The sequence below is a fragment of the Aquarana catesbeiana genome, linkage group LG04, assembly GCF_042186555.1.
Source record: "Aquarana catesbeiana isolate 2022-GZ linkage group LG04, ASM4218655v1, whole genome shotgun sequence".
Taxonomy (NCBI): Eukaryota; Metazoa; Chordata; class Amphibia; order Anura; family Ranidae; genus Aquarana; species Aquarana catesbeiana.
The window spans coordinates 190,910,191-190,924,546 of NC_133327.1; positions in this window are offsets into that span (position 1 = coordinate 190,910,191).

Below are 14,356 nucleotides of genomic sequence, written 5' to 3' on the forward strand. Positions count from 1 at the left end.
CGTGCTCAGTCTGAGGCTGTGAAACTTTGTGTAAGTGGAGCTGGTATAAGTGGGAGTTAAAAACCAGAGTTTAAAACAGGAGGTTATAACAGGGGTCATAGTACCTGTGTAGTGTGAGTATCTGAGTGTTGTCTGAGTAGTGCGTGTGGATCGTTAGTACTTGTGTATTGTGTACTGTATACTTGAGTATTGCGAGTGCACGTAGGTCTTCGACTGTTCTGCGATTGCACGTAGGTCTGTGAGTACCTGTGTATTGTCTTGTTGTGTACCTGTGTATTGTCTTGAGTATTAGTGCCAGGAAGCTAGCTGTTAGGTAATTTGGACAGGGTAAAATCCCCAAATCCTCACTAAATTTAATAGGTACGATGCCCGACGGGTGTGGAGAGGCGACTCTTTGTACATCTTGCCGCATGTATGCGTTCCTTGATCATCCGATCGAGGGCGAATATTGCTGTGCAAAATGTAAGCATATTGTTTCCCTGGAAGCCCAGGTTCTGAATCTGGGGAAGCAACTGTCAGCACTGAGAAGTCCCTCCATACTAAAGGTGAGCCAGGAACGTACACGGCAGGTGCCGGCAGGGGCCAGCACAGAGGCGGGTGGAGACAAAGAGGTGCAGGCACTAGCAAAGAGTAGATGGGTGACAGTCAGGAGGGGTAGAGGGGGAAGTGCCAGAGAGGCCGATCCAGGACTGGAGCATCCCAATAAGTACGCTCCATTGAGTGACATTGGTGAAACCAGTCAGGGACCAGCACTGCTGGAGATGAGGGACTCTCCTAGCTGCCAGGGGAAGAACTCCTCCAGTGAGAGTGGGGGGGCAGCAAAGGGAAAGGAAAGACAGATTCTGGTGGTAGGGGACTCAATTCTTAGAAGGACAGAGAGGGCAATCTGTAACCAAGACCTGAAGCGCCAAACAGTATGTTGTCTACCAGGCGCTCAGGTTCGGCACATCACGGATCTTGTGGACAGATTACTGGGAGGGGCTGGGGAAGACCCGGCTGTCATGGTGCACGTTGGCACCAATGACAAAGTCAGAGGCAGATGGAGTGTCCTAAAGAACGATTTTAGGGACCTAGGTGCTAAATTGAGGAAAAGGACCTCCAAGGTAGTGTTCTCAGGAATACTACCGGTACATCGAGCCACACCAGAAAGGCAGAGGGAGATTAGGGAAGTAAACAAGTGGCTGAAGATCTGGTGTAGTAAGGAGGGATTTGGGTTCCTGGAGGACTGGGCCGACTTCTCAGTCGGTAACCGGTACTATAGAAGGGACGGACTGCACCTAAATGAGGAGGGTGCAGATCTGCTGGGAATGAAGATGGCCAAAAAGTTAGAGGGGTTTTTAAACTAGGCGATGGGGGGGAGGGTCCAGAGACAGTGATAGCCAGCGCGGAAGATATTCCAGAGGGTAGTATTGGGGGCATTAGTGGTAGGTTAACCAAAGCACAAAAACACAAGGTGAGTATAGTAGCAAGTCCTAGTTGCAATCTTGAAACACCCAATACGAGGACAATATGCGACCGGTCTAAACTATGTGGCATGTTCACCAATGCCAGGAGCATGGCGGACAAGATGGGTGAACTAGAGATACTGTTGTACAAGGAGGATTTGGATTTTGTGGGAATTTCAGAGACCTGGTTCAACAGCTCTCATGATTGGCTGGCAAACATTCAAGGATATACCCTATACCGCAAGGATAGAGAGGGTAAAAAAGGGGGAGGGGTATGCCTATATATCAAGAATAATGTACAAGTGAATGTGAGAGATGACATCACTGAGGGAGCTAGTGAGGAGGTGGAATCCTTATGGGTAGAGCTCCAAAGGGATGAAGCTAAGGGGAAAATAATACTGGGAGTATGCTTTAGGCCCCCTAACCTGAGGGAGGAAGTGGAGACGGATCTCCTATCACAAATTGGATTAGCAGCAAGGATGGGAAGTGTTATCATAATGGGGGATTTTAATTATCCAGACATACAGTAGACTGGGCGGAGGGAACCGCGCATTCATTTAAGGCTCGCCAGTTCCTTAATGTCTTGCAGGACAATTTTATGGGTCAGATGGTAGACGCACCAACTAGAAATAAAACATTACTGGATCTACTGATTACCAACAATACAGACCTGATCACAGATGTGGAAATACGGGGCAATTTAGGTAACAGCGATCACAGGTCAATTAGTTTCAGTATAAATCACACAAATAGGAAACATGAAGGGAACACAAAGACACTGAATTTCAAAAGACCCAACTTCCCTAAACTACAAACCTTGCTAAAAGGCATAAATTGGGATAAAATATTAGGAACAAAGAATACGGAGGAGAGATGGGTTTGCTTTAAGAGCATATTAAATAAGGGCATTAGCCAATGTATCCCATTGGGTAATAAATTTAAAAGAGCGAACAAAAATCCTGGATGGCTTAACTCCAATGTAAAAATGCATATAAAAGCAAAGGAGAAGGCCTTCAAAAAATACAAGGTGGAGGGATCATCCTCAGCATTCAGACTTTATAAAGAATGCAATAAGAAATGTAAGGGTGCAATTAGGACGGCTAAGATAGAACATGAAAGACACATAGCGGAGGAGAGCAAAAAAAATCCCAAGAAATTCTTTAAGTATGTAAACAGTAAAAAAGGGAGGACAGACCATATTGGCCCCATAAAGAATGAGGAAGAACATCTGGTTACAAAGGATGGGGAGATGGCAAAGGTATTGAATTTATTCTTCTCCTCAGTATTCACGAGTGAATCGGGGGGCTTCAGTAACCAAAACTGCAGTGTTTATCCTCATGACACAACACAGGAAGCACCTACATGGTTAACAGAGGACAGAATTAAAATTAGACTTGAGAAACTTAACATTAATAAATCACCGGGACCAGATGGCTTGCATCCGAGGGTACTTAGGGAACTCAGTCAGGTGATTGCCAGACCGTTGTTCCTAATTTTTACAGACAGTCTATTGACTGGAATGGTACCAGCTGATTGGAGAAAAGCCAATGTAGCACCAATATTTAAAAAGGGCCCAAAAAACATCCCTGGGAATTACAGACCAGTTAGCCTAACATAAATAGTATGTAAACTCTTGGAGGGGATGATAAGGGATTATATACAAGATTTTAGTAATAAGAATGATATCATTAGCAGTAATCAGCATGGATTCATGAAGAATCGTTCTTGCCAAACCAATCTATTAACCTTCTATGAGGAGGTGAGTTGCCATCTAGATAAAGGAAGGCCCGTAGACGTGGTGTATCTGGATTTTGCAAAAGCATTTGACATAGTTCCCCATAAACGTTTACTGTACAAAATAAGGTCCGTTGGCATGGACCATAGGGTGAGTACATGGATTGAAAACTGGCTACAAGGGCGTGTTCAGAGGGTGGTGATAAATGGGGAGTACTCAGAATGGTCAGGGGTGGGTAGTGGGGTTCCCCAGGGTTCTGTGCTGGGACCAATACTATTTAATTTGTTTATAAACGACCTGGAGGATGGGATAAACAGTTCAATCTCTGTATTTGAAGACGATACTAAGCTAAGCAGGGCGATAACTTCTCCGCAGGATGTGGAAACCTTGCAAAAAGACCTGAACAAATTAATGGGGTGGGCGACTACATGGCAAATGAGGTTCAATGTAGAAAAATGTAAAATAATGCATTTGGGTGGCAAAAATATGAATGCAATCTATACACTGGGGGGAGAACCTCTGGGGGAATCTAGGATGGAAAAGGACCTGGGGGTCCTAGTAGATGATAGGCTCAGCAATGGCATGCAATGCCAAGCTGCTGCTAATAAAGCAAACAGAATATTGGCATGCATTAAAAGGGGGATCAACTCCAGAGATAAAACGATAATTCTCCCGCTCTACAAGACTCTGGTCCGGCCGCACCTGGAGTATGCTGTCCAGTTCTGGGCACCAGTCCTCAGGAGGGATGTACTGGAAATGGAGCAAGTACAAAGAAGGGCAACAAAGCTAATAAAGGGTCTGGAGGATCTTAGTTATGAGGAAAGGTTGCGAGCACTGAACTTATTCTCTCTGGAGAAGAGACGCTTGAGAGGGGATATGATTTCAATTTACCAATACTGTACTGGTGACCCCACAATAGGGATAAAACTTTTTTGCAGAAGAGAGTTTAATAAGACTCGTGGCCACTCATTACAATTAGAAGAAAAGAGGTTTAACCTTAAACTACGTAGAGGGTTCTTTACTGTAAGAGTGGCAAGGATGTGGAATTCCCTTCCACAGGCGGTGGTCTCAGCGGGGAGCATTGAAAGCTTCAAGAAACTATTAGATAATCACCTGAATGACCGCAACATACAGGGATATGTAATGAAATACTGACACATAATCACACACATAGGTTAGACTTGATGGACTTGTGTCTTTTTTCAACTTCACCTACTATGTAACTATATATGTAACTATGAAACAGAGGGGGAACCGCCATTTAGGTTATTGGGTGAATTGCTTCTTAGCTCCCCTCTGCTGCTCATCACCAGAAGCCTCTCTCTTTCTTGAGACTGCCTCAAACTCAATTTCAGAATCTGAACTTTGCTCCGAAGAAGCGGAAATTCCCCACTTAGAGGACCTATGATGGTTGGGGACAGGCACTGGAGCTTCCTGACCCCGTTCCGTCCTCACCGCCTGCTTCTTCCGCCTCCCAACCTTCCTTCTCTCCTCCAGGTACTTCAGGTCAGCTTCAGAGAGCCTCATCCCTTGCTTTTTTCTTTGAAATCTTCAGAGAAGACTTCTTTACAGAGGAAGAAGCAGCACCCCTTTTGATACTCTCTACCACTCCTGGTGGGGGCTTTCTTTAAGTCAGAATTAGGAAGGGTAGACTCCTGTGGGGTAACTGACTCGGGGGGCACAGACTTGGAAGGTTCTGACAAAGAGAAGAGGGTACAGTAGGCTGGGGGGACGCAGAGACAGATTCAGATACAGAAGGAATACCTACAGACACAGGAGGGGTGGCCACAGGAACTGGAGAGGGATCCTGAACAGGACCAGGGGAGTCGGTCACCGCAGAGGAGGATGATACACCAGGGGCCTCTAACCTGTCCAGCCTTGACAAGTCATCTGTTACCTCCTTCTCCATATTGTGCCAGGCTTCAGGACATCTGCTATAGGGGTGGCCAAAGCGCAGGCACAGGTTGCATCTGATCATCTGGGTGCAGTCCTTGGCCATATGACCCTGACCCTGACACACTGAACATATCAAGGCTGAACAGGAGGAGCTCAAATGCCCCTTTTCTCCACAGCAGTGACACAGCTTCGGCTGACCAGGGTAGAAAATAGTCATCCTATCCCTCCCTATAAAAGCTGAGGAGGGCAGGTGATGGACAAAATTCCCATCCCTGGCCAACCTGACCGTCACTGACCAACCCCCAGTCCAGATGTTACGCTCATCAAGGATTTTATTGGGCTTAGTCAAAACCTCACCATACTTTTTTAACCAGACCACTAGATCCTAAGCAGGGACACTCTCATTAGTGAGAATTAGGGATGGGCTTTATGTTCAGGTCGAACATGAGTTCGACTCGAACATTGGCTGTTCGCCCATTCGCCAAACAGCGAACAATTTCTGGTGTTCGCGGAAAATTTGAAAGCCACAGAACACCCTTTAAAAGTCTATGGGAGAAATCAAAAGTGTTAATTTTAAAGGCTTATATGCATGGTATTGTCATAAAAAGTGTTTGGGGACCTGGTTCCTACCCCAGGAGACATGTATCAATGCAAAAAAAAGTTTTAAAAACGGCCGTTTTTTCAGGAGCAGTGATTTTAATAATGCTTAAAGTGAAACAATAAAAGTGTAATATTCCTTTAAATTTCATACCTGGGGGTTGTCTAAAAATGACATTTCTAAAGGAAAAAAAGTCATGTAAAACTACTATCGCTAGCGCCGGCTATAATGAATTGTCGGTCCGTCAATACACATAAAAGTTCATTGATAAATACGGCATAGAATTTCCCCACAGGGGAACCCCGAACCAAAATTTAAAAGAAAAATGCGTGGGGGTCCCCCTAAATTCCATACGAGGCCCTTCAGGTCTGGTATGGATTTTAAGGGGAACCCGTGCCAAAATTTTAAAAAATGGCGTGGGGTCCCCCCAAAAATCCATACCAGACCCTTATCCGAGCACGCAACCTGGCAGGCCGCAGAAAAAGAGGGGGAATGAGAGAGCGCCCCCACTCCTGAACCGTACCAGGCCACATGCCTTCAACATTGGGAGGGTGCTTTGTCTTAACCACCTTGTCCCCTTGTTGATGGGGAGAAGGGCCTCATCCCCACAACCCTTGCCCGGTGGTTGTGGGGGTCTGCGGGCGGGGGGCTTATGGGAATCTGGAAGCCCCCTTTAACAAGGGGACCCCCAGACTCCGCCCCCCCTGTGTGAATTGGTAATGGGGTACAAATGTACCCCTACCATTTCACAAAAAAGTGTCAAAAAGGTTAAAAAACACAAGAGACGGTTTTTGATAAGTCCTTTATTAATTTCTTCTTCTTTCCGCTTCTTCTTCCATCCTCTTTCTTCTGGTCTTCCTTTGGTGTTCTTCTTCTTCCTCCATCTTCTTCTTCTCCATCTTCTTCTTCTCCATCATCTTCTTCCTCCGCTCTTCTTGTCCCGCATCTTCCTCCGGCTTCTTCTCCGCTCCATCTGCACGATTCGCCTCAGTGGGAGTCTTCCACCGTGTGACGCTTCAGTTCTTCTGACAGGTCTGAAGGGTCTGGTATGGATTTTGAGGGGGACCCCATGCCATTTTTTTTTTTTAATTTTGGCGCAGGGTTCCCCTTAATATCCATACCAAACCTGAAGGGCCTGGTATGGAATTTAGGGGGACCCCCATGCATTTTTTTTTAAATTTTGGTTCGGGGTTCCCCTGTAGGGAAATTACATGCCATTTTTATCAATGAACTTTTATGTGTATTGCCGGACCGACAATTCATTATAGCCGGCGCTACTAGCGATAGTAGTTTTACATGACTTTTTTTCCTTTAGAAATTTTGCTGTCAGACTGTTCTGAACACGGGAAACATGCGCCCCTTTACAGGCATACTATAGACACCCCCCCCCCCCCAGGTACGAAATTTTAAGGAATATTACACTTTTATTGTTTCACTTTAAGCATTATTAAAATCACTGCTCCCGAAAAAACATCTGTTTTTAAAACTTCTTTTTGCATTGATACATGTTTCCTGGGGCAGGACCCAGGTCCCCAAATACTTTTTATGACAATAACTTGCATATAAGCCTTTAAAAAGAGTACTTTTGATTATTCATGTTCGTGTCCCGTAGACTTTAACGGTGTTCGCGTGTTCGAACAAATTTTTTGCCTGTTCGCATGTTCTGGATGTGAACCGAATCGGGGGGTGTTTGGCTCAACCCTAGTGAGAATAATTGTGATCTTTTTCACTGTTGACCTCTGTGAAACTGCAATTGGGACCAGACCTTCCCATTCAGGTCTTGACCTGCACTGAGCCTCATATCGCTCCGAGAACAGGTCAAGACCCTCTGTCCTGGTGAAGCTAATAATATATTCCCGTGTCCCAGCTACATGTAGAGCATAGAGGTCGTTCGCTCCAAAACCCATCTCTAAAATCATATCCAGCACCTCACGCCATGCTGGAGGGATTGCACCACCTTCCCATTTAAGAATTACTACATTTCTCCTCAGACCCTCAGCAGAAGCCAGAGACCCAAGACCAGATCTTGGGGGGCTCAACGTGGTAGCTTGTAGTGGGAAGACCCGCTTAGAAGTGGAGTTACCAGGAGCACAGTGTACCACCTGAGCAAATGTAGGCTTATCAGGGCCAAGGCCCCACACAGATGTCACAGTACTCTGTACATTATTAATTGCTTGGAGTGAGCTGGGACGATTGTCTATCATGCTTGCACAATTGCTATCAGTCACACACACATTCAATTTCCCATCAGGAATAGTCACAGTTTCTGCTGCAATACCAGCTGTCTCCTGAAGCCGTGCTGTAGAGTCTTCAGCAGCTGTGGGGCAAACAGCTTTAGACTCAGCTAAAGGAGGATTAACAGGCTGGGCTGAGACTTGTAGTTCCTTTGCAGGAATGTCATTTTTTAAATGCAACTCTTGCTGCGCTGCAGCATCGGCAGGTACAGCATCGCTACACATAGCATTAGCAACTTGACTGTCACTGGGCACACTTTCGACATTGCTCATGGTGTTAGATGGCACAAAAACAGTTTTATCCCCTGCTTGGGGCTTGACATTTTCAGGCACATCATCTGTTATGTCCTCACCACCAAACGCCAACTGATCCCCCCTGCATAGGAGACTCCATCGCCTGGATAGCCCTCAGCATACCTAGTGAGTTCTGGGAAGGCATGGGGCTGCTTACCTCTCCCTGAGGGGGCAGGGGGTCAGAACTGGGGGTCTCCTCCTTCACCTCCACTTTTGCCATCCTTCCAAATCTTTGATCATTGCCAAAGTTTTCCTTGAAGGGCCCGTCTCATCCTTGCATCATGGCCACAATGGTCTTCTGGTGTTTCACCCAGAAGAAGCCAGTTTGATCTCTGAATTCATTGAACCACGGTTCCTGCTGTGCAAGCCCTCACGCTGCCTTCGCAAGCACTTCAGCTCTGCTCTGAGCTTGTAGAGCTTGTCTTTCTCCCTATTCAGGACCTTAATCCCAGCCACCACTCGCTCCTGAATGGCCTCCGAGCCTTCATCCTCACCAGGGGCAGAGAGATCACAAGACATGGCTTGTACAGGGGCAGGCATGTCACCTGATGGCCCAGGAGATGGCTGCGAGCTTCCATCAGAAGAGGCCCCACTGGCCTCCATGGCTTCCCCAGAGAGGGGCCAGGGTGGCTGGGAGAGATTTCACCACCACACTCCCCTCTCACACAGATCACCTGCAGCAGCTTTATAGACCCCTTCCTCTTGACACACCTGTGCTCCACCTCCCACTGACACCATTGATGTGGCACTATTTCTTTAAATGACACAACAATGGGGCACTATTCATCCCACTGACAACATGGTCTGGCACTATTCCTCCCCCTGACATCAATGATGGGGCACTATTCCTTCCACTGACACCATTGATGAAGCACTATTCCTTCAATTGACAAACAATGGGGCACTGTTCTTCCCACTGACACCATTTTTGGGGCACTATTCCTCCCACTGACTCCAACAATGTGTCACTATTCCTTCCACTAATACAAAGATGGGGTACTACTCCTCCTCCTACTGACCACAAGTGCTATGCTATACAATTAAAAATATAGCTCTCCATATAAAGCAGATAACATTCTGCCTCCAGTAGCTCATTTTACCATTCATGAGTAGATAGTATGTAGTACATAACTCCGCACGTGGCATGGAGGTATACCAAATAGCCTACTGTGCTACGTCCCTAAATATATATGAGAACCAGCAATAACTAGCAGAAAAACATGGAATTTGTAGGCACCAATATATAAAAATTAACAAATGTTATTGAATTTCATCTTAAGACACTAATACAAAGCATACAATAACAATTTATTGAATCAAACCATCAGGCTGAGTAGTAGTGATCACTACTTGATTCAGTGAATTGTTATTGTATGATTTGTAATAATGTTTTAAGATGAAACCCAATAAAATGTGTTCATTTTTATATATTGTTGCCTACAAAAGCCACGTTTTTCTACAAGTTATTGTTGGTTTAACGTTTACACCAGGGGTGGAACTAGAGCAAAATGTTGTCATTCAGGTGTGCTTAGGTCTTAAAGTGGATGTAAACCTGAAATTTTTTTTTTTTAATCATACTGTAGAGTATAAGATTTCCTATCATTTGAGCCCAGTCTTGCCATACAGAGTTAATCCATCTCTGAGCAATCCTCTTTTATTGTTCAGTGAGATAAATCTTGACAAACTGAGAAAAACTTTGTCAAATACTCCCCCTTGCTGTGAGTGACAGGTGATTTACATATCTCGTGCACTAGCCTAAGAGACATGCAGTATTTTTTAATTCCCTCCCACTCCTTTCTTCAGCAGCTCTGCAAGGATTCGCTGTTCCACACCTCAGCATGATTTGGCATGCTGAAGTCATATGGTTACTTTCCTGTCTTTTCACTGGATGTTAGAGATCATAGCAGAATTTCATTGTAAGAAATACACAGGAGAAAATGCATATTGACAAGGGGAGTGTAGAGGTGGACGGGGAGTCTACTGACATCACAACTCCACCCACCGAGCTCCAGACAACAGACCCACCCACAGAATATGCAGTTTTTCGGGTCTAATAACAGACAGAGGGGAGACATTTGACAGGTAAAGATACATGCAGAAGGCATGTATATCCTTATAGATAACCCCTATGGCAGTAATTTAGAAAGGATGACATTGGGTTTACATCCACTTTAAGCATTAGGTTATAAACATGAATCTGCCCTGACCCTGGGTATTGTGCTGAATAGCTGCCTTCAATATTATTGGGATAACAGACTGGGAACAAAAATGCTTATCAGAAAAGGTGGAGCAAAGCCAGAAATCCTCTGTTTACTCATTCTATGTCAGGGCTGTGCAGACCAATCACAGTGCTACATGCTTCTTATTGTTGGGCACACTTCTCTGATAATTCCCAGTCCTTTGGTTACTCAGAACATTTATAGTTCATTGGCTGCTCTTTAATTTATTATTTTTTCAAGAGTAATGTTGTCCCTTTTGTATTATACCTATTCTGTTTATATCAGATCCAGTTAGGAACAAGACTGTACTGGAGAGGTTCTGTTGATGGAGAGGACTCCAGGGTTTGCCTAGGGAACTACACCAAAACCTTTTAACATAGGAGTTGTTATAGGCTGACACCTACAGTACATACATTACATGGGTGTTTGTGAGCAAATTATCTTCTCCCCTGAGGAAGAAAGACATTTTGAAACGTGTTGGGAACATTTGTATACAACAGCTATGATTGCACATCTATAATGTCAGCCTTTTGCATTTTTTTAACCTATACATGTGTTACTAGCTTTTAAAAAAATTGTTAATACAAATAAAAAAAAAATTGAATGCCTGTAAAGTCCAGATGTCTTTTGCTGAATACAGGGAGAGGGAAGAAGAGCTGCTGCAGACTGGACAGCACTGTATCGGGAGAAGACTCAAGTAAGTATTTTTTTTAAAGAGGAGCACCAGCCCCCCCCCCCCCACACACACACACACACACACATAAAATTTAAAGTCAGCAGCTGAAAATACTATAGGCACTTACCTGTCCAGATATCCAGCAGTGTCCTCACCTGAACCGGCGTGTGTGTGAGGGTGTGTCCTTTGCCTACATACCTTGCTAGTAGGTGTCCCTGATTCCCATCTCAAAAAGTTGGGAGGTATGCTACAGTAGTTAACTAAACCCATTGTCACTTGCTATTAATCTGCTGGCAGCTATATTGAGGTCTTGTGAGCTGGAAAATCTTTGTGCAAAGTGAGGCTGAGAGTATCGTCATCAAGTATTCATGACACTCTGGTGTGATGTTGCCCCACGTTTGTCAGAGCACGTATATAGATTAAAGGAGGGAAGCAGTCCACTCAAGAAGTCTCTCTTGCAGGTTTTATTGAATTAATAGATTCAATGTAACAACTCAGCCACCCATGGGGGGCAGCGGCACATGGCTTACAATTACAAACAGTTCAGGCAGCAAAAGAGAGATGAGAAACAAGAGACCTACTAACTGCCAAGGAGAAGTGTCAGTACTTTGAAAATCTGAAATTAGGACAATACGTGTATTCTGATGTTCTACAAATGCAGTTTGAGGAAATATATGAAGTTCAAATATTTTCAGTTTTGTGGACTTGCCAGTACACATAGGCGCAGTGACTCCTGCATTGCATCAACAGTTCACCAAATGATTGCCCTACGTGCCTGGAGTTGCTCTTTATAGTTGTCCTAAAATTGAGCATGGTAGTCAAGTTCCACATATGAAATTCTCCAGGGAGCAAAAACAACAAAGACAAATCAGCTCTCAGACTGCAATGCCAGAAATTTAGACATAAGTAAGATATGTGTTTAATGTTCCTGGTTCTACCCAAAGGTGAATTTTCAGCTTTGCCTGGAATTAGCTTTTAATAAAGTAAATATGTGTTTGTTGCTTTTTTTAACAAGCCTCTAATGTCCAAAGTCAAATGCAACATAAAAATTACCAACCTTCTCATGTCTGGGAGAAAGGATTGTTATAATTTCTTGATTACCACTAGGCATAGGGAATGTGAATTGATACAGATACTAAGCATGCAAATTTTGCTTTGATATACAGTATTCCTATTATTATACTTAGTTTTGATGTACAAATGAAATGCCTTTCATGCTGTTTTGATGTATAAAGAAAAAGGCCAAAAACCTGCTTTTGACATGAATGTTAATGTTACAGGTGTGTGTTCTTAGTTGGCTTTGGTTCACAAATGTACCAAATAAAAACACAAAAAGTAGCTTGGGAGTTTTTGACAATCACACATTATTAACTGTTGGATCTTTGAAATTGTATTACATTTTTTAAAACTGACCTTTGGTCCCTTGCTTCTGGAACTGTTACACTGAAAATAGTATTTCATATTCTATGCAGACAGGGTGTTTAACTGACGTAGTCAGCTGAGTAAATGTGGAAATATATAAAAAGATATTGATGACACAATGGCTGCACTCCTAGCAGGCAGACATTTCTAAATTCAGTTTATGAAAGAGAATGTTTTGTGTTTTTTTTTTCAAATCGGGGTTATTTTATTCCATGAAGTAATTTTATTGTGACTTTCACATTTTTACAAACTTGCTCTTCTGCATTACATATATTGATTTGTAAAGCATTTGTATGGGGTATTGCAGGGTACACATTGGTTTTAAAAGCTAAGTTCACCTTTTACAAAAAAAAAATTAGAAATGCACATCTTTTTGCAAGTAAAAAAATGAGCATTTGTTATCTTTTGCTTTACTCTGCAGCCTGTAAGGCATTGCACCCCCGATCAGCAGATTGCAGGTGCTATGCTAGGTTTTTGCAGATTTTCAGTACACTGTCTGCACTTACCTCCAATACAGGCAGACAGTTACTGAATGACAGGACGAATCAATAGAAAAAACAAAAAATGTCCAGCGCTCTGGATGTCACAAAGTCCGACTGCAACAGCCCAAAGTAAAAAACTGAATGGTTTAATAAAAACAGATAATGAAAACAGATTGTAAAAATAGTCCCATAGTAACACAGCACTACATTGCACTTAGATTAGGAGCATAGTAAAAGACAGATAGTCCATTGAGCAACAGGAACCAAAAACGGGAGATCCATCCAACTGCATAGCCCCAAACTGAGATCGATGGAAAAGGGAGATGGAAAGGAAACAGGGAACCCAGGTCGGGAAACACTAGGGACTCACAGACTCCCCACTGGATGTGGGGTCTGGTCCCTGAGGAGATGATTCACCGTCTCCGGATAGCTGTGTGGTTGATATAGCATGAAGGGAAACCAATGCTCCGCCGTGAGGAGAGAAGCCTCTCTGAGGCTCCGTGACGATGGGCGATGACGTCAGCACAGCTGGGAGGGGAGAGCGCGGCTTCTCACAGGAAAGCTGCCGGAGTGTCAGCTGGTAGACGCTGAGCCGCTGACTCGACGGTCTGTGACACCTCAGAAATAAATTGCCTCAGTGTTAGGTGGTGTCACTCAGGGGATCCAGTGGTGAAAGGTGGATAGGAAAACCAGAAGGAAAATAATGGAGCCAGAAATGTTGATGAAAGTCACCGATGTTGGGCAATGTGAAGCTCCCAAGAGTGGATGGATGGATGGATGGTCACCGTGGCATGGTTCTGGATAGGACCACTGTCATAAGGTTGCCTTGACGATGCGTTTTGCGCATCTGCGCTTTGTCATAATCATAGGACGAATCAATAGACTATGAGAGCACCATCTAGGGGGGTGCTGGGGTGGGCTACGCTCCCCCAGATTCCAGTTGTGTGTCCCCCCCAAAGTCAACAGCCCCCTTCTATCTCCACCCTGGAACACTGTGCCCAGCCACTGAACTCCTCAGGACAAGGAGGGAGCAGTGGATAGAGGCAGGGGCGCACTGGGAGCTCCAATAGCCTCCTTCTACCTCTTCTAAAAGAAGACACACAAATGCACAGAACTTTCACTGCTCTGGATCTCTATGATCTCTATGCAGCACGATCATTGACAGTCAGCCCAGCAGTAAATTAAGCTGAGCCAGATTGTGCGGTGATCCTTTATCTGTTCTTGCCTGACCTGTCAGCAGAGACTGGAGATACACAGTAAACCCAGGAATAAATAGGGCTGTGTTCAGTGAAAGTTATGTTATCAGATCCGAAGGTTTATAATTTAAACCTTTATTTCTGTGTATTAGTTTGCTT